We start from the raw sequence: 20,237 nt of genomic DNA on the forward strand, positions 1-20,237 counted from the left end.
CACTATGCTACCAGAGCTCCTAAGTAAAGATTACAGCCTTGGAAATCCTATGAGGAGGCTCTTCTCCATCCTATATGGTCACTATGTGTTGGAGTTGACTCAAACTCAATGGCAGTGGGCTTAGTTTTTGGTTTCAGTGGGTGGCGTAAATGGTTAAGTGCTCAACTGTTAAGTGAAAGGTTGGTAGTTCTAACACATCCAGTGCCTCTGCGGGAGAAAGACTTGGCAACGTGTAAAGATTACAGCTTAGGAAACCCTACGGAGAAGTTCTACTCTGTTACATGGAGTCCCCATGAGTCAGAATCAACTCTACTCCACTGGCACCCAACATCCAAGGGATTTGGCATCGAGAACCACTGAGCTGCATGATTCATCCCCATCACCCCCTCCCCTAGTAAAACAAATAAAGTAGTTTTCACTGCCATCTACCAACAGGCCCTCTTAACTGGGAGCATTTTCATAAGCAGTCATAATTTGTAAATACAGGGAAGCCCCATGATCCTCATATTTGCCACACAGGTCCCTGAAAGTGACAAGGCTGTATCAGGTATAAGAGAGCATTAATGGACTGACCACTGGAAGTCCCCATTCAAACTATTCCCCACTTAACACTAGTGTCTATGCCTGCCCATCTCCTTTGTTGGTCAGACTCAAGCTCACCATTTGCTCTGAAGTGCTGGTTCCCATGAAACACACTGTACATAGGAACCTGGAATAATGAAAACAAAACAAAACAGTTGCCAATGAGTCAAGTCAGATTTGTGACGACAGCATGTGTGTCAAAGGAGAACTGTGCTCCACACTGTTGTCGGTGACTGCTTCTTCGAAGAGTAGACTGCCTTTCTTCCCAGGTGCCTGTAGGTGGGCTTGAACTTCCAACCTTTTGGTTAATAGCCAAGTATGTTAACTCTTGCACAAGAGGTAAAGAGGTTGTCATTATCAGTCATTGTACCTGCCTCTTCCCACTGAATGATGAGCTTCATGAGAAAGGGACTTTGTCATATTAATATTTGTATTCTCAGCACTTTGACAACCCTGCACAATGACTAGAAGTAGAGGGGAACTAGTCAATACATTTTTGTTGACCTGAAGAATTTGGTCATTGCCAAGTGAAGAGTCCTTACTTCCCTAGCCATCTGTCATATTGTAGGTCAAACCTCATTATCACATGTACATGGATGAAAAAAAATTATTTCACTATGACAGAAAGGTTATCCTTTTCCTGTGACTCTGGTGTGGACTTTACAAGAGCTGTTCCTTCTGCCTAAAATGTTGTTCCCTAGCTTTGGAGCCTGGTAGCATAGTGCCTAAGGCACTTGACTGCTCACCAGAAGGCTGGCGGTTCAAACCCACCAGCCACTCCTCGGAAGGAAGGTTGGGCAATCCTACTTCCGTAGTGATACTGCCTCGGAAACCCAATGAGGGGTCGCTACGAGTCGGGGCCAACTCGACGGCAAAACAACAACAACAACAACAAAAAAGCTTTGGAGCCTAGTAAACTCCTGCTCATCTATCCATTGTGACCAGGCTCAATGGGACTTCTTAAGGGAGCTTCCCTCCACTCTCCCAGGAAGTTTCTAAACTCCAGTCATTTGAGGACTATCATGACAGTAAGTCCAAAAGAAAAAACAAAACAAAACAAGTTATTTTCTCAGTGTTCATTAAATTAAGAAGGGATAGGTGGTAACTAACACCAGCAGGTGGTAACGGACATCACCAGTCAATTATGGTGATTAGCTATCTGAGGTGCCCTCAGGTTTGATGGGACAGAATGGGAATGAGATCCTTCTGCTGGGCTGAGGAAGACCCACCCACTGCCATCAAGTCAATGCCGACTCACAGAGACCCATTAGGACAGAGGAGAATTTCTCTACGGGGTTTCCAAGGCTGTAAATCCTTACGGAAAGACTGCCTCATCGGTCTCCTGCAGAGTGGCTGGGGGGTTTGAACCGCTGACCTTTTGGTTTGCAGCCCAATGCGTTAACAACTGTCCCGCCAGAGTCCTTCGAGGCACATTCCTGGATGAGAAAGCCTGAATACAGGATAAAGGGAAGCTCTGAAGTCAACCTGTGAGGCAAGGCCAAGTCAGGAGAGAGCTGGAGATCACTGCCCAATCGCAAGGAGTGGACACTGAAGACACAGGAGGCAGCCAGGGACGACAGGATCAAAGGGGCAGCAAGATATGCACGACAAGGGTGGAGACCTAGCAACTGCAGTAACTGCCCTGTGGATGCTTATTTGTACCAATATTTTTTGTCGCCTCCACAACTCCTCCCATGCACTCCTCTTGAGGAAACTTTCAAACCAGAAAAAAAAAAAAATTCACTGCCTTCAACTTGGTCCCGACCCATAGCGACCCCTCCTTGGGTTTCTGAGGCAATATCTCTACCGAAGTAGATTGCTCAGTCCTCCTTCCAAGGAGTGGCTGGTGGATTTGAACCACCAGCCTTCTGGTTAGCAGTCAAATGCCTTAGGCACTATGCCACCAGAGCAGATACTGACAATTCTTTTCTCCTTTGCCACACAGGAATAGTGAGAAAATACCCAGCCAACCAGTAAGTACTCATTTCATTATTTCCTTTCGCATACTCTGTCAGAAGAATACATCACATTGTTTCTCCCAGCATTGTGGGTTTCCCAGCGAAAGGAAAGCAGATTAGGAATGCATCCTAAAATGTTGTTGCTAGCTGCCTTCGAATCAATTCTGACTCATGGTGACCCCTGAGTAAAACTGCTCCATAGGGTTTTGAAGGCATCATCACAGCAAAAATTGACTTTTTTTTTAAAAAAAGACTCTGAATATTGTAAAGTCTCCTTTTGCCAGTATCTTTACACTGTAGAGCTTACATTCACAATGAGAAGGTGTGCCTAGACATAAAAAACATTTTACCATCCACGGGGAACTGGATAAGGAACTCTGGTGGTACAGTGGTTAAAGCACTGGGCTGCTAATCAAAAGGTTGGCAGTTTGACTCCACCAGCTGCTCCGTGGGACAAAGATGAGGCAGCATGCTTCTATAAAGATTTACAGCCTTGGAAAGCCTACGAGGCACTTATACTATGCCCTATGGGGTCACTATGAGTTGGAATCAAGTCAATGGCAGTGGGTTTGGCTTAGTTTTCGTGTGGGGGACTGGGGGATTATGTCTTGAATTCTAAAGGCCACAAGCAGTCTAAGTGATGGTTACGGGTGCTCTTGCCAAGCCTTAAGGAGCAGGTCTACCAGCTGCCTCTCTGTTGTACTGCGGTAGCTTGTGTGTTGTTATGGTGCTGGAAGCTATGCCACCGGCCACTCATGGTGGACAGGTTCAGACTAAGACTGAGTAGAAGAAAGGCCTAATGACCACCTTCAGAAAATCAGCCAATGAAAACCTCATTGATCACAAGAGAATGCATCCAGTATGCTGCTGGAAGATGGGCTCCCCAGGTTAGAGAACACCCTGCATACACAGTGGGTGCAACAACGGACTTGAGCATAGCAACACCAGTGATAATGGCACGGGGCCAGGTATGAGTCGTCCTGAGTCAGAGTCAACTAGGCAGCCTTTAACAACAACAAAGGCCAAGACAGCGGGAAGCAGAAAAGGGGGAGGGATGGAAGGTGTAAAGGAGGAGGAAGGGAAAACACAGAGGAGCCAGTGGTGGGGAACAGGGAGCCATTGCTTTAGAGGCCTCCCAGATTTCTGGAGTAGAGGAGCTGGGCTGGGGGAGGGCAATGAACTGTGGACTAGGACTCACAGAGCTGCCGTTGACAAGCTCTCAGACCACAGCAGAGCTTGGGTGGTGGCTGGGTGCCTGGGTAACGTTCCCCTCCTTCCTCCTCATTTCCCCTATGGCGAGGTGTCACAACCACAACTGAGGACTAGAGAATGACACAGGAAGCAGAAATGTAAGTAGCACCTCTCTACCGGAGGTGACTCAGGCCTCCCTGTCCCAAACCCGGTGCTGGGAGCCTACACTCTCTTCTCCTCCAGGTAGCTTCAGCCACTCCTTTCCATGGTTGCCCCACCAGTTTCAAAGACTGTCCAATCACATACATCTTTACTGTTCAAACTTTCAGTCACAGATTACTCAGCGCTGAGTCTCAAAAACAGTCCTCTGTGAACTCATAACTCATAAAGCCAACCACAAAGACCTATCACCCTCTTCCATGCTCGGCCAAAGTCCAAGGTACAGTATGGGCCCAAGGTTGCCAGTATGGGCCAGAGCCATCAGCATGATCAGTCTGTGTGGGGGAGCCAAGACAGGGAAGGGTGGTGTGTGTGTGTGTGTGTGTGTGTGTGTAGGGGAGCCAGGTTGGCATCTGCATCACTGTTATGGTTCTCTGCAATAGAGGGCAATCACCGTGATTCTCTGAATTTAGTTTCAATCTAAATTTACTTTAATTATGATTACTGTACTGCTACAAAACAAATGAGGACGTTGGCAATTCAGTGGTAGAATTCTTGCCTTCTATGGGAGAGACCTGAGTTCAGTTCCCAGCCAAGACACCTCACATGCAACTACCATCTGTCTCTCAGTGGAGGTTTGCACATTGCTGTGATGCTCAACGGGTTTCAGAGGAGCTTCCAGATTAAGACAGACTAGGAAGGAAGGCCTGGCAATCTACTACTGGAGATCAGACAATGGTGATCCAACCCTATGGATCACAACAGTCCAATCAAAACCGACAAGACAGCGTTTGTTCCATTGTGCATGGGGTCGCCATGTGTTAGGGGCAGCTCAAGCACAGCTAACAAATGCAATGACCAAAAAATAAAACTCTAAGTTTCAAAATGGACACAGTTGTTCCCATACACAGTCATGTTTTATGTGCTATCATGTATCTGCCAGCTACAAATATTTTTCCCTCTTGGATGACAGGAGAGAAACAGGTTCTGACATTGTGACTGAAAACATACCCTTCCAACAACTGCTAACACTATACACATGTCTCTAGCAAGTTCATCTAAATGAGACTCTCTGCCTGGGGAAAAAAAAAAAATGAAGGGATGCTTTCTTTCTATAACTCACATTAATCCTGATTCCTGGAATCCTTAATGGAGTTCTTTCTCGTGACATGTAAGTACAATAAAGTCCAACTGATTTGGATACAATTATATGGAATGTTAGTGATTCCAACAGTATATTGTGGCTCTTTTTAAATAAGAAGTTCAAGAAAGAGTTGCTATTTGAGATTTATGTTTGATACATTATTATGCAAATGAAGGCCTGGTTTAAGTTACACTGTTTCATCAGTTTAACCTCATTTAGCTCATTTCCCACAACTCTTAGCTTAAACTGTGAAGAACACATGAAAGAAATAGTATAAATCTTTTCAAAATAGTCCCCAAATTGAATGTTTGTTTATTAGAAAATGCTTCTCCTGCCCCTGCCCAGATCTTACTTGGAATGTACAAAATACTATCAGGCATTTTAGTGTCTGTCTTTGTGTGAAAATCAAACTCTGCCCTTCCCCACTCAGGAGGCTCAGTCCACTCAATTTTAAAGGCACCACTGCCGTTACAGGAAGTGGGTGGCCCCTCAGCGGTTGGTACTTCCCGTACTCCTCTGGCTTCACCTCAATCTCTCCGCCTGAGGGCCTTTCTGCCTCTGGATGGCACCATTTCTACTGGAACTGACTGACAACACTGGTCACAACAGCTGGCTGAGAGCCATTCTCTGGCCTCTCCAGGGAACAAAAACCAAACCCCTTGCCGTTGAGTCAATTCCGACTCATAGCGACCACACAGGACAAAGCAGACCTGCCTCAGAGGGTTTCCGAGGCTGTAGGGCCTTACAGAAGCAGACTGCCACATCTTCCTCCTGCACAGCAGCTGGTGGGTTCAAACCGCCAACCTTTTGGTTAGCACCAAGTGCTTAACCACTGTGCCACCAGGGTCTTCCAGAGAACAAAGCTACCTGCTGTTTGCTCCAACTGTCCCTGTTGCTTGGTAATGTACAGATTAGATCTTGCTAAAATAGAGTACAGTTAAAAAAAACTCAAAACCAAACTCACTGCCATGGAGTCAGATATGACTCATAGCGACCCCTCCTTGGGGTTCCGAGGCAGTATCACTACGGAAGTAGATTGCTCAGCCTTCCGGCCACTCCTTGGAAGGAAGGTTGGGCAATCTACTTCCGTAGTGATACCACCTCAGAAACCCAAGGAGGGGTCACTATGAGTCAGATCCAACTCAACAGCAGTGAGGTGTCTTCTCTCTACATTGTTTATTAAGCTCTTATCATATGCCAAACACTTTACCCAAATTATCTCCTTTAATTCTCACAACAGTCCTACAGAATGGAAAAACAATTATTGTTCCCATTTTGCAGGTGAGAATACTGAGGCCCAAGTGTGGCACAGCAGGGACCCTCTAGAACAGTTTATGAAGCATATGACCAAGAAACCACTGCAAACTGTAGGTCACCAGTCTGTGACAAGTATTGAAGTTGAGAGAAAGCACACAGAAACTTCCACTGCAATTTGACATTGCAAGTGTGGGGCCAGGGACTCATCTTGTTGAACCAGTGGCATGAATGGAGTTGTCACATACAGTAGAACTACATGTGATATTTTAAGGTTAGCTTTTCAATTGTAACCCAAAAGTGTAGAATGATCTGGAATCCATTTATTTCACTGAAAGATGACTTAAATGTAACTACAATAGTACGGGATAAATTGTTGAAACTAGTAACTGGTAAAAGACGGAAGATAAAATTTTCATATGCAGCAACACTTGCTTCATTTTGGATGAAAGCTTAAAATGAATATCCTGAGTTTGCTGGAGTTGGTTTAAAAATCTATTCTTCCACTTCTGTCAACATACCTCTATGACACTGGCTTATGTCTTTGAGTGTTATTAAAACACAACATAGAAAGAGTTTATAACCATCATCTCCTTCAAGGATCCAACGTAGTTTGGGCAAGTTAGGTAGCCAAGAAGAAGCAAGCTCATTCACCAAATTAAAAGCAAAATATTGATAAATGTTTGTTTCACGAGTACCTGCTGGTGTTGGAAGGAGCTTTAGTAGCACTGTACTTAAGGCATTGGGCTGCTAACCAAAAGGTCAATAGTTCAAATCTACCAGGCACTCTGCAGGAGAAAGATGTGGCAATCTGCTTCCATAAAGACTGACAGCCTTGGAAACCCTATAGGGCGGTTCTACTCTGTCCTATAGGATCACTGTGAGTCAGAATCAACTCGATGGCAGTGGTTTGGTTTTTGGTTTGTTGGTGTGGGGAGTCAATTTCCAACTCACAGCGACCCAATGTGACAAAGCAGACCTATGCATAAGAACTTCTCGGCTGTAGTATTACTGAAGGAGATCCCCACGTCTCTCTCCTGTGCAGCTGTGGGGTGGGATCGAACCACTAGCCTTTCGGCTGGCAGCCAGGTGCTCAACCGCTCAGCCACCAGGGCACCTGACAGGCCTTTATGTGGGGAATATCTTTAACTTTTTAGTTTGTTTACAATTACAGAATGACAAAAAGTTGCCAGTATTAAGAGCAATCTTCTATATTAATTGCCTTTACACACATTTTCAATGAAAATGTGCAGTATTTATCATTATTTCTCCATTACATTTATTCTAATTACACTTACTAAAATGTAATTTTATGTCTGTGAAATTTAGCAATAAAAACTCTGGGCTTATATCTTGATAAAAACCAAAAACGAACATACTGCCATTGAATCAGATTCGATTCCTAGCGACCCCTCCTTGGGTTTCTGAGGTGCTATCACTATGGAAGTAGATTGCCCAACCTTCCAAGGAGTGGCTGGTGGGTTTGGACTGCCAGCCTTCTGGTTAGCAGTCAAATGCCTTAGGCACTACACCACCAGGGCTCCTTATATCAAAGATATCTTTGTTTAATTAAGATTAAAGTTAATTCCTTAAGTACAAACCTTCGTTTTGCTTGGTGGTGTATCCCCAGCTCTTTGATTAGTGCTGGGGTCATAGCAGGCACCCAGTAAACGTTTTGTCAAATGAATACATGAGTAAAACTGAGGTTAGTGCGTACCAGTCTAGGTCCTTAAGCACCGCCTCCCACCAAAAGCATGGAACTTGAATTGATCAGGCTTAGACCAGTAAACCCAAGGAGGGGTCGCTATGAGTCAGGTCCGACTCAGTGGCACATAACAACAACAACAGGCCAGTCGAAGAAGGCTTTATAAGGAAGGTAGGGGTCGTGAGCACAGCCTTAAACTAAAGGGGTGTGTTTGTGTGTGTGTGTGTAAAATCTGAAAAGGGTGAAAAGAGAGAGACAGACATCTCCAGAGTGGCTAGGGCAGAGACGAGGGCCAAAATGGCAAAGGCCAAGGCAAGAATCATCAGGGAACCGGGAATGGCACGGACCTGGAATTTCCCCCGAGACTGCCCCCAATGCCAACCTAGAAAACAGAAGTCCACCCAATGGGCAGCAGTTACTGCGCCCACAAAACTCAGAGCACCAAGCCTCCAGCAGATGCTGGGTGGGCAGACAGGAGACTTAGTTTGACCCCAGGACTGCCAGCATCCCCTTGTCACCCTGAACTTAGACCTTGGGGGGTGGGGGACTCAGTGAAACCAACAGAAAAAGCTTAAGTGCCAGGGGTCCGTTCTTTGCCCAAGTTCCTAACAATTTCGTATTTATAATTTTTTTTTTTCCTACAAATACGTTCCCCAAAATTGCTTAAATTCTGGCCCCTCAAAACCCGCCCCTGCCAAGCCCCCTTTAGCAGTCTGCCTGCCTCCTCCCGCCCAGCAAAAGGTGCTTTCCCGCATCTGTCCTCTTCCTGGTCTGCGTTCTGTTTGCCACAAGATGGCGCCAGAAATCTTAATGAGAATTGGAGCTGTACAAACTGTGGAAAGTATGAGGGTTTTTTGTTTCCATTCTTAGAAGTTGAAATACCCACATATTTCTTCTTCTTTCTATTGATGGCAACCTAAGCCTTCTCTTTACATGTGTTTGGTTTTTTTTTTTTTTATTTAATTACAACGGAAGTGGGAGTTGAGGGAGCAGAATTATTTTCTTTGCTTTTCTTAAGCTTATATAGTATGGGAACTAAAGAAATCACCCAACTTTTATGAAAGAAAGAGTCCAAGATAAGGAGAAAAACTGCTGTGTAGGAAATAAACTGAGTAGGTGTTCAGTAAGGACGTCTTTTTGCTTGTTAAAACTTGCACCCTTAGAGAAATGAAGATGAATCTAATACTTCTGACCATGAATTCTCCAAGTTCAACTCCTCTGTCCCCAGCAACAATCTACTAAGTGGCCTGTGCCATTATTATTATCACTGGCCAAGAGAAAGGCAGAAACATTTTCATTACACAAAACAAACCCTGTACTTAAGGAATTGGAAAACAACATTTTGAATCATTTAGGGTCTGTAATAATTCAGTACGGAATAATTTTAGGGCATTAAGAATAACATTTGGCAAATACACAATCATACAGAAATTCTGAAGACTATCATTTTTGTAAGCCGGCACAAAGATTATTAAAATTTCTTCTCAAAAGACATTTTAATCACAAACTAGTGGAAAAATAACTTGACAAGAAACTATTTTTCTGTTTTGAAAAAAAAAAAAATTGTAGAGACCTCACATTTCACAGAAAAATTCATAAGCATGCATTCACCAAAAGCTCCTGACAAAAGGAGTGCTTGCAAAGATGTGGTGTAAACCAAACGGCTTCTTGTTTCATCAGCTTCAGATGGATTTATTTTATGTTCCTCTCCAGCTATCTGTGGGAGAAGATACTTTCCTAAATCATAATAAAAATAAGATACTGGGAGAAAAAAAAAAAATGAAATGAAAATCAGACCAAAAAAGGAAGCCCAATTTCTTTTCTAGTATTTTATTACTATGCACATAAAAACTACATTTCAATAAATATAATCAGAATGAAACAGAAAAAAGTAAAGTATTAAAACGTTGCACACTGTTCCTCAAAAGTGTGTTTATAGGGAATTTATATAGGAATTTAGGGAAACACTATCATACTCATAATTCTTTGTCTTTTTTGCAACTGTACTGAAACAGAAGTTAGGGGAGAAAACAGTGAGTCCCACATGAAATGTTTATAGACACATCCTGAAAAAAGTACGTCTATCAATGAAGCTTTTAGTGTAACCAAAAAAAAAAAGGACATGTGAAAAAAAAAACACTGATCTGTGAGACCACATATCCCAGCGCTCTTTTTATATATTATCGAATGGTTATGTTCTCTTTCATTCTGCAAATATCGATAGATGGTCCTTTTTTAAAAGAGCAAAAGTAGGTATTGTTCAGCCGATGTATTCACCTTTTGAAGTTTGCTGTATTTGTCTAATAACTCTTCCATGTGAGGAAAGAGAAAGACCTTTCCCACAAAACAAATGAGGATCTCTGTCAGAATCAATCTGCTAACTGTGCATACGAACGACCCTTCTTTCCTTTCCAATCTGTGCTGTCTCAGGATACATTAGAAGGCAACTCAATGGGGCTACCGATGAGTTTTACACGGGTGAGTTTTCTTTGGAAAAGAAACCTAACTTTGGCTGAGAAAGTGTCTTTGAGCCATTCTATTTCCTCTCACATCCGTACACTCATGCCGTTTCCCACCCCACCCCATCATTCCACGGCCCAGCCCTATCTTATCCTAGAGTTTCAGACCAGGCCCACATGGACAGGGAAAGGCTGACTCTCCTCTAGGCTGCCTCGGGTGGGTACCTCTTTGATCTGTAACTTGGCACCATCCCAACATTTCCTAATATTTTTGGTACAGAGTTTTTTTTTTTCCCCTGGGCTCCGAGACGAGGTGGCTGATCCACAGGGTAAATAAGCAGTTGTCCTAGAAGCACACAACTTTTTTTTCTGTGCCATAAAGAAGCAAGTCCATTTAAGTGAGATGGTAAATGGAAGAAGGTCGGCACACTGCTCTGCATAACTTTTCAACAAATGGAGCCATTATTACATTAGTGTCACACAGCACCTGGCACACAATGGGCACTCAGTAGAAATGTGTGCAACGAATTTCAGTTTATTTGGATCTCAGTCTCTTTACCCTTAAGATGGAGACCACAATGCCTGCAGTCCAGTCAGCCCCCGACTCACGACCACCCATGCACCGTGGAACGAAACACTGCCTGCTCCTGCACCTTCCCCGTCAGCAGACTGGGCTGTTGTGACCCATAGATTTTCATTGGCTGATTTTCAGAAGTAGATGGCCACGCCTTTCTTCCTAGTCTTAGTCTGGAAGTCCCACCCAAACCTATTTAGAATCATAGCAGCCCACAAGCCTCCAATACAGGTGGTAGCCGTGCATGAGGCACATTGGCTGGAAATTAAACCTGGGCTTCCCACATCAAACACAAGAGTTCTACCGTTGAACCACCACTGAGCCCATCTGGCTTCACAGACTCTTTTCAAACTAGTTGAATCGTCTCGACACAGAATACTTTTTTTTTTTTCATTCTTTTATCAGAAAATGATGGAACCATCCACTTTCCCAGTGTCTTCCACTTACCTCTCCCCACACGGCTAGCCTGGTAGCCACACAAATAAAGTGTGCAATCTGTAGTCTTCAACGTGCACACCTCCTAGGAATCTCTTCTTTTCAAACATCATACAAACAGTTTATTGCGCCTGCTACATCAAAGCCGCCAACGGGTCACCCAGCCTTCCCAAAGCAAAGCTGTAGTTCATTACTGCCACTCAGTTAACCACACCCATCTCCCCTGAATATCAACGTGCCTATGACACAGATTTACAGGTTCTGGGCACTGCAAGGAAAACCCTTCCAGGTAACCAACTGTATTTTATCTATTTATTTAAAAAAGCAAACCATGTCTTCAAAGATGAGCATGGTTATAAAATTCTGGGATCCCTACAACCTGGGACGCCCCTCAGGTCCCCCCATAGAGTCACACGTGGAAATCCGTGCTCTGCTGACAATGCTTTTTCTTTAAACAGATGACTTGTTCCTTTCCAGACATGTCTGGACTCAAACCCGAATGTTTACTTTCCTTGTGACTGTTCTGTGTTGTCCGTGTTGTTTGCGTGTACCTTAACTCTGCCTCAAAGCACGTTCCCCTTCAGTGCTCATACTTAGTAACACTCAGCTTCCTCTTCTCGTGCAGGTTGCAGGCAGGAAACTGGAAAATGGGCCACAGGAAACCTGGCCTCCTACATCTGTCCCACTTTGTAATTGCGGCTCTGGTTTCATTTTGCCTGTGTGTCAGGTCTGTGTTAACCCTCAACATGCCGGCCCAGCTCTGCTTTCTGAAAGGGTACCACCACCACCCTTCTTATGTCCCAAGAAGACTCAAGAGAATTTTTTTTAACGCCCTAGATGGCATAGTGCCTAAGGCATTTGACTGCTAACAACAAGTCTGGTGGTTCAAATCCACCAGCCACTCCTTGAAAGGAAGGTTGGGCAATCTACTTCCTTAGTGATACCGCCTCGGAAACCCAGGGAGGGGTCGCTATGAGTCGGATCTGACTCAACGGCAGTTTTTTTTTTTTTTTTTTTAGTGTATTAACCCTATGAATTCAACAGGGATAAAAGTACAAGCAGATTCTCCTAACACAGTCATTTGAATCAGAAGAATGTGGAGCTAGAAAAATGGTTCATTAAATTTGATAAAGCCTTCAATGGGCCTCTTGGCTACGCGAATACATCAAACTGAACAGCACAGCAAAAGACATTGTAGATAAAAATGATTATTAGTAATCAAAGGCTACCTGATGAATTTTAACCTGCTAGACTTTGGTAAATAACATGTGAACATAAGCCCTGATTTCTCCTCATTATAATCTGTCTTATTTTGACACTACTTCAAATTAGGCTTGCTGAAAAAAAATATCATCACTAATAGGTTCAACTATATGAAATTGCTGTTTTTTTAGGTCAAAAGCAATTACAAGTAATTTCATATCACCAAAACCAAACTCACTGCCATCAAGTCGTTTCTAACTCATAGTGACCCCTTCTTGGGTTTCCACGGCAATATCTCTACGGAAGTAGATTGCCCAATCTTCCTTCCAGGGAGTGGCTGGTGGGTTTGAACCACCAGGCTTCATAGTTAGCAGTCAAATGCCTTAGGCACTATGCCATCAGAACTCTCCAATTTCATACAGTCAGCCTAATATATATAATCTCATACACAGAGGGAGCTCTGGTGGCTCAGTGCCTAAGGCATTCTGATTGCTAACCAGAAGGTTGGTGGTTCAAACCCACTAGCCACTCCAAGGAAGGAAGACTGGGCAATCTACTTCTGTAAAGACTTACCACCTCGTAAGCCCAAAGGGGATCACTTTAAGTCAGAATTGACTCGATGGCAGTGAGTTTGGTTTTTGACAAGATACAGAGATTAGACACATGTACACATACATACACACACACACAATCATATACTTAGGGAGGTGGTGTCTTTTTTGTGTGTTTGGTCCATAAACCCTTTTGAACATTTATAATAATATTCATACAAAATACAAACAATATCTGCAACGTCTGTAAAACGTAAAGATAATTTATGAATCCAAAACTAAGAGCCTCTTTCTAAGAGAAATGTTAGCTAGATCCTCCACCACCAGCAATACTGAGATCCCGTGGAATTCTTAATATGGTTTAAACAAAAAAAAAAATCCATTTTTTTTAAATAGAAGCTTCTCTCTTTCGATGCTAACATTTGATGAGCACTTACTATGTACCAGATATGAGTACGTGATATAAAACTGTTGAAGTTCATATGCTCAGCTTGCTAGTCCATCCGGAAGCATGGTTTACAGAGGTGAAATACAATGCTCACAGCCACGGGACTGACATGGGTGACCAGAGACTCACATCCAGGGACATGTGGCTTCAGAATCCCAGTTCTTAATCACCACACATATTCCCCCTATAAAGGCTTCATTTCTTATGCACTCACCTCACTGTTTCTAAGAGAAAAGTCCCCCTTGAATTCAGAGGACACTACAACATTCCCACTCCAAGTCAAGTCAGGAAATCTCCTTGCTCCTTTTCTGGTTTTGCTTCATCTATGACTTAAGTTATTCCATTTGGGGTCTGCTGCAAGAAGTAATTTTTGAACCCCCCCACCACCACCACCACCACTAACAGTTGTGGGTATTTTTAACCAATTTCCTTTTTTCAAAGATCTGCACATTGGTTATGTTCCACATTCAGCCAACACTAAGTAATCGAGTTGAGTTCTTGATTACAAAAGCAGGACGTTAAAAGGCACACAATCTACATCTTAGCTCCCAACCATACACTGGATTGAAAGGTTGGTGGTTCGAACCCACCCAAAGGTGCCTCAGAAAAAAGGCCTGGCAATGTGCTCCTGAGAGGTCCCAGCCTAGCAAACCCTATGGAGCAGTTCTCCTCTGCGACACACAAGGTTGCCATGAGCTGGAATCAACTTGGCAGCAACTAGCTGTTTTTTTTGTTTTTGTTTTTTTACACAAACACTAAGACTCTCAAACTTCAGTGCCGATAGTTCCATAGTCCCAGTGAGTATGACCACAGGACAACAAAACAGGATGAATGTCAGAGGCAATGTGAGTGATCTAGCTTGGCCCTAAAAAAAAAACAAACTCACTGCTGTGGAGGCGGTATCGCTAAGGAAGTAGATTGCCCCATCCTCCTTCCAAGGAGCAGCTGGTGGGTTTGAACCGCCAGCCTTGTGATTAGCAGTGAAATGCTTGTAGGCACTACGCAGCTCCTAGCTTGGCCCTAGGGAGCAAAAAAAAAAAAAAATCCTGAGCCACAGTGACCCCGTGTGTTAGAGCAGAACCGCTCCATGGGGTTTTCACAGTTACAATCTCTACGCTAAGCCTTTCTGCCGCAGTACCACTGGGTAGGTCCGATCCACCAATCTTCAGGTTAGTAGTCGAGTGTAAACCATCTGCACCACCTTGGGACCTTTTCCTGGCCCCAGAAAGGAGCCCAAACATGTACACAGTTTACGTAACTGAAATGAATCAGGAGAAACACTTCAAAGGTGAACAGGGATGGAAATCAAACCTACCATGGTACCTAGTATCCAGCAGATACTCAAAAACCATTCTTTCAAAAGAAATACCTCTAGGGAAGTCTTGTCTCAGGTTCTAAGAAAGCAATACTTAGGGTTTCATGGAGGAACACAACATGTGTGTACACAAATCGCTTTTTGCATCCAGTAAAACTGATCTGAGCAGCCCTGAAGGTGCAACTAGCTAAGTACCCGGCTGCTGACTTAATGGTCGGTGGTTCGACCCCACCCAGCAGCTCTGTGGGAGAAAGACCTGGTGACCAGCTTCCATAAAGACGAGTCTAGGAAACCCTATGGGCAGTTCTACCGTCACACAGGGTCGCTATGAGTCAAAACCGACTCAACTGGCACCGAAGAACAACATCAAAAAACTTACTTAAAATTACCATACTTTCCTTAAATTTGAGCTTTAGTTTAACGAGCTCGCTAATGTTAGATGGGCATTTCCCCAAACATTCATCTTGATCCTTATATCTCAGAGGCCTTTGTTTAAATGGAAAATCTCTTACTTAAATAGTACTATTACCATTAATGGGAGCTTTGGTAGTATAGTGCCTAACACACTTCTGGCTAACCAGAAGGCTGGTGGTTCAAACCTACCAGCCACTCCTTGGAAGGAAGGTTGGGCAATCTACTTCCATAGTGATACTTGGAAACCCAAGGAGGGGTCTCTATGAGTCGGTCCGACTCCATGGCACATAACAACAACAACAACATTACCATTAATAAGGAGCTCTGATGGCACAGTGCCTAAGGCATTTGACTGCTAACCAGAAGGTTGGCTGTTCAAACCCACGAGCTGCTTTAGGGAAGGAAGATGGGGCAATCTACATCTGTAAAGATTTACTGCCTTGGAAACTCACTGGGGTTGCTATGAATCAGAATCGACTAGATGGCAGAGGTCTGGTTGTTTTTGTTTTTTCATGCACAAGAGGAAAAGCTGGAAATCAGAATAAATAAATTCTCATCATTGCCAAGGCCCTAAAGATTTGTGAGAGTGCAGGCAGAGGCTAACTTCTCTGTGTTTCAACCTCATCTATGACACGGGGATCAGGACACACCTATCACCCTCCTCACATGAATATGATCAAAGAAAAGCAGAGTTTTCAAGATGAAGAGTATTTTGAAAATAAAAATATAAATTATTCTTGTGCTCAATACACTGTGCAAATGGTCTTTAAAACAAAAATTTTAAAATGACTTCAGTTTCAAATGAAATTTTAACAGTGGTACTTTAAAGCAGATAAAAACTGGTGAGTCTGTAATACTGTTATTAGGTGCCACGGGGGTCGATTACAGGTCATAGTGACCCAATGTGACAAGCAGAGCTGCCCCGCTGGGTTTTCTGCGCTGTAATCGTTACAGCAGATTACCAGGTCTTTCTCCCACAGAGCCGCTGGGTGGGTTTGAACTGCCAGCCTTTCAGTCAACAGCCATGTGCTTATCCACTGCACCACCAACACTCCCAAGTTTTAATGTTAGAACATGTTTATTTACTTACTTTGTAAAGATCATTTTCATAAATAAAAATAAAGGCAATCTCACACACCACTTCCACTAAAGTGAAAACCATAATCTCTCAGATAAACTTGAAAGCTTTTCTGTGCTGAGTAAGGAGTGGGTAAAAGCAAAAAGTATATACCCAGTGTCCTAAGAACATTTTTGCATGAAACGAAATGAGGTGGTTTTCCACATGCAGAAACTGAAACATTTCCTGCCAGAGCATCCTCCAAACTCTTCTATTGTGTTGAAACTGTAAAATCTTCCTAAATCAGGACTTCCTCCTATTATGCTTCAGGGGCGTCCTTCTGGGAAGGGCAGAGCCAAGGCAGAAGGTAGGAATTCCTGCAGCACCACCCAGTGGAAACATTAGGGGGAAAAAAGGCAAGATAAAATACGTTTCATAAAGAAAATTCTGTCTTGACGCTTTTAATTAAAAATCTGGACACTGCTCTTTCCATCAATGGCAATAAGCAGTATGTTTTCCTTAACAATGGTCCTGTTCTTCCTCTGTTCACCTCACCCAAACGACCGTCACATCATGCCTGCCCTGCCTCTCCTTACACGTGTGCACACACTGGGGCCTTCTCAGTGAGACAAAGGTGCAGGGAGGGTGGTGCAACCCTGGGAAGGAAGGAGTCCCCAGGCAGGGTCAGGAGTAGGTTGTAACCACCCTTCCTCTCAGAAAGATCCCCAAGGGATGCTGGGGACCGGGAAGTCTGCACAGCTGTGCTCAGCATCCCTAGTGCTGACGCCAGCATCGGGAGTTTCCGGGCAGTAAGGTAACCATCTGTTCACCCTTCCACCTCTGAATCTGCACGGCAGTTCTACCTCCTGAAGTCTGCCCTGGTGAGTGACAGAGCCTCCTCCTCCTCCCCTCAAGGCTCTGCCCTTCAATCTGGTCCCTCTAAAAGACTCCCCCCAGAATGAGCATCGCTTCAGTTCCTCTGTCCTACCAAGGCCAGCGTAGGTCCCATAGCCTCTACACAGGTTATTTCTGTTTGTACTTCCTTTGTGGCAATCACCAAAACATGTCACTCCTGACAGAGAAACTGCTTCTTATTTGAGACATTGAACAGTCTACTAACGTTCCTGCGAACTGGATGGAGCAATTGGAACTTATCCTCCTTGTTCCAGCTTCTCTTCACCACAGAAAGCCTGCATGGTGGCCTGGAGAAGGAGAGAGACTGTAGTTTTGCAGGGTAACTCTTTTATCTTCTCCACAGAACTTAAAATGCTTGTTACTGTTCTTGTATACTGCCGTCGAGTCGGATAAGCATCATTTCTTTAATAATTTTGGATGGCAAAAATCCAAATTTTGGATTTCATACACGCACACAAGAAAACTCTCCCAAGTATCAGCACTTCTGGGAAAGTTATCTTCCCCTCCCCCCAGAGCAAATCCACTGTAACCATTTTAAATGTCGGTTATAGATTGAATCATGTCCTCCCAAATCTGTGTTATAAATCCTAACCTCTAGGCTTGTGATTATAATCCCATTTGGGAATGGGCTGTCTTCGTTGTGTTACTGAGGCAGGCTAGTGTAGGGTTTATCTTGAGTCAATCTCTTTTGAGATATAAAAGAGATTAAACAAGCAAGTGGAGCGGAGATGGGGAAACAGAGAAGCCAAGCCACATGAAGACTGCCTGGGAGCAGAAGCTCGGAAGAGACAACAAGGACCTCCCTCCAGAGCCAACTCAGAGAGATCGCCTTCCCCTGGAGCTGCCTCTCTGAATTCAGACTTCTAGCCTCCTAAACTTGGGCATTCCTACTTCCGTAGTGATATGCCTTGGAAACCCAAGGAGGGGTCGCTATGACTCAGGGCCGACTCGATGGTGAATAACAACAACAACAACAACAGCCTCCTAAACTGTGAGAAAATTAATTTGTTTGTTAAAGCCTTCCACTGGTATTTCTGTTACAGCAGCACTCCATTACTAAGACGATGTTTTTAAAATGGCATATAGACAGAGATAGAAAATAAGACAGTTACAGCTGATCTTGACATTACTTAGAAGTAGAGTAAAGCCTGTAAGAACTGGAACTCAGCAGAACTATCTTGTTTTTCTGGTCTCAGAAGTTTTCCACCTTTCAGAAGGTGAAGTCTTACCACTTTCTTATCACACATTTTAGTGGAAAGTATTTGAGTTTTCTGTCTCTAATAGGTTTCTGCTTTACACAGTTTTCGTCTTTCTCGGGTTTTACTGTGTACGAGCATATGTGGGTGGCACAAACGGTTAAGCACTGGGCTACCAACAGAAACGTTAGCTGTTGGAACCCACCCTGAGGCACCACAGAAGAGAAGCCTGGTGACTTGCTTCCAAAAGGTCACAGCCATGAAATGCTACAGAGGGAAGTTGACTCTGACACACACAAGGTTGTCATGCGTTGAACTGACTTTACAGCAACTGGTACTGGGTTTATACAGTCAGTGTTAAAACTTGAAGAATATAGCTTATTTGAACCGCTAAAAATTTACAAAGGGCTAACAGTATTATCAATCTTTTTTGTTTTTTGTCCAAAATTTAATCAGTGCCTAAGGCATTTGACTGCTAACCAGGGCTGGCGGTTCAAATCCACGAGCCACTCTGTGGAAGGAAGGTTGGGCAATCTACTTCCATCAAGATTTACCACCTCAGACACCTAAAGCAGGTCGCTATGAGTCAGAATTGACTCCACGGCAATGAGTTTGGTTTGGATTTTTGGTTTTGGTTTCCCAACAATCTCAAGATTTAGTAGGATACTATTGACCTTGGCTAGTCTTTGGGTCACCATAGACAGTATCTGTGAAAAATGGCCATGAGTTACTGGTATTTGTGACCACAAGTCCACCTGCTTTAGGATTTCTGAGAAGCATAAAGAGCTAGTTTACAGGGGGCCTACCAAAAGCTGCTCAGCCTATGCAGGAACGGATTTCTCCAGGCTTCTAGATTATTTCACTTTACATTCAGTGCTTTTCCTTGGTGTTCTCCTCAGTAAAACTTTTTATGGTTTCTGAAATGCAAACTCAAGGCATAAGCATTGCTCCATCAACCTGGTATGATCATACATTCACTTTACCCACCCCCAGACACCACCTTTCAACCAAACAATAGACAGGCCTATAAACTGCACAGTACACCCGTGAGGAACGTGCTGCTCAGAACAATCAACCACGCCAGACCAAAAGGGCAGCACTGGCCCAAAAACAAAGTTCAGAAGCAGGAAGGGGCAGGAAAGATGGGTGAATGGAAACAGGGAGCCCAGACAGGAAGTGGGAGGAGTGCTGTTACATTGAGGGGACTGCAACTAATGTCACGAAACAAAATGTGATAAACTGTTGAAGGGGAAACTGATTTTCTCAGTAAACTTTCACCCAGACCACAATAAAATGTTAAATATATACATATATATTCACTTTAGAAGGAATTTGTAAAAAACTAGTGAATCTGTAATCTTCAAAATATCATCACCTGCTCATGTGGTGGACATCTGTGAAGGATTTCGCTGCATTTGAAGTCATGGAGCTATGGATCATCCTTTTTATAGCTTCACTCTCCCCACATGCATGTTTCTCTCACATTTTTGTATGTGGCTATCAAGTCTAGGGAGCTCTGGTGGCGTAGTGCTTAAGGCACTTGACTGCTAACCAGAAGGCTGGTGGTTCAAATCCACCAGCCACTCCTTGGAAGGAAGGTTGGGCAATCTACTTCCATAATGATACTGCTTCGGAAACCCAAGGAGGGGTTGCTATGAGTTGGATCCGACTGCACAG

This window comes from Orycteropus afer, unplaced genomic scaffold, assembly GCF_000298275.1.
Source record: "Orycteropus afer afer isolate SDZICR_OR568_19922 unplaced genomic scaffold, OryAfe1.0 scaffold00253, whole genome shotgun sequence".
NCBI classification, from domain to species: Eukaryota; Metazoa; Chordata; class Mammalia; order Tubulidentata; family Orycteropodidae; genus Orycteropus; species Orycteropus afer.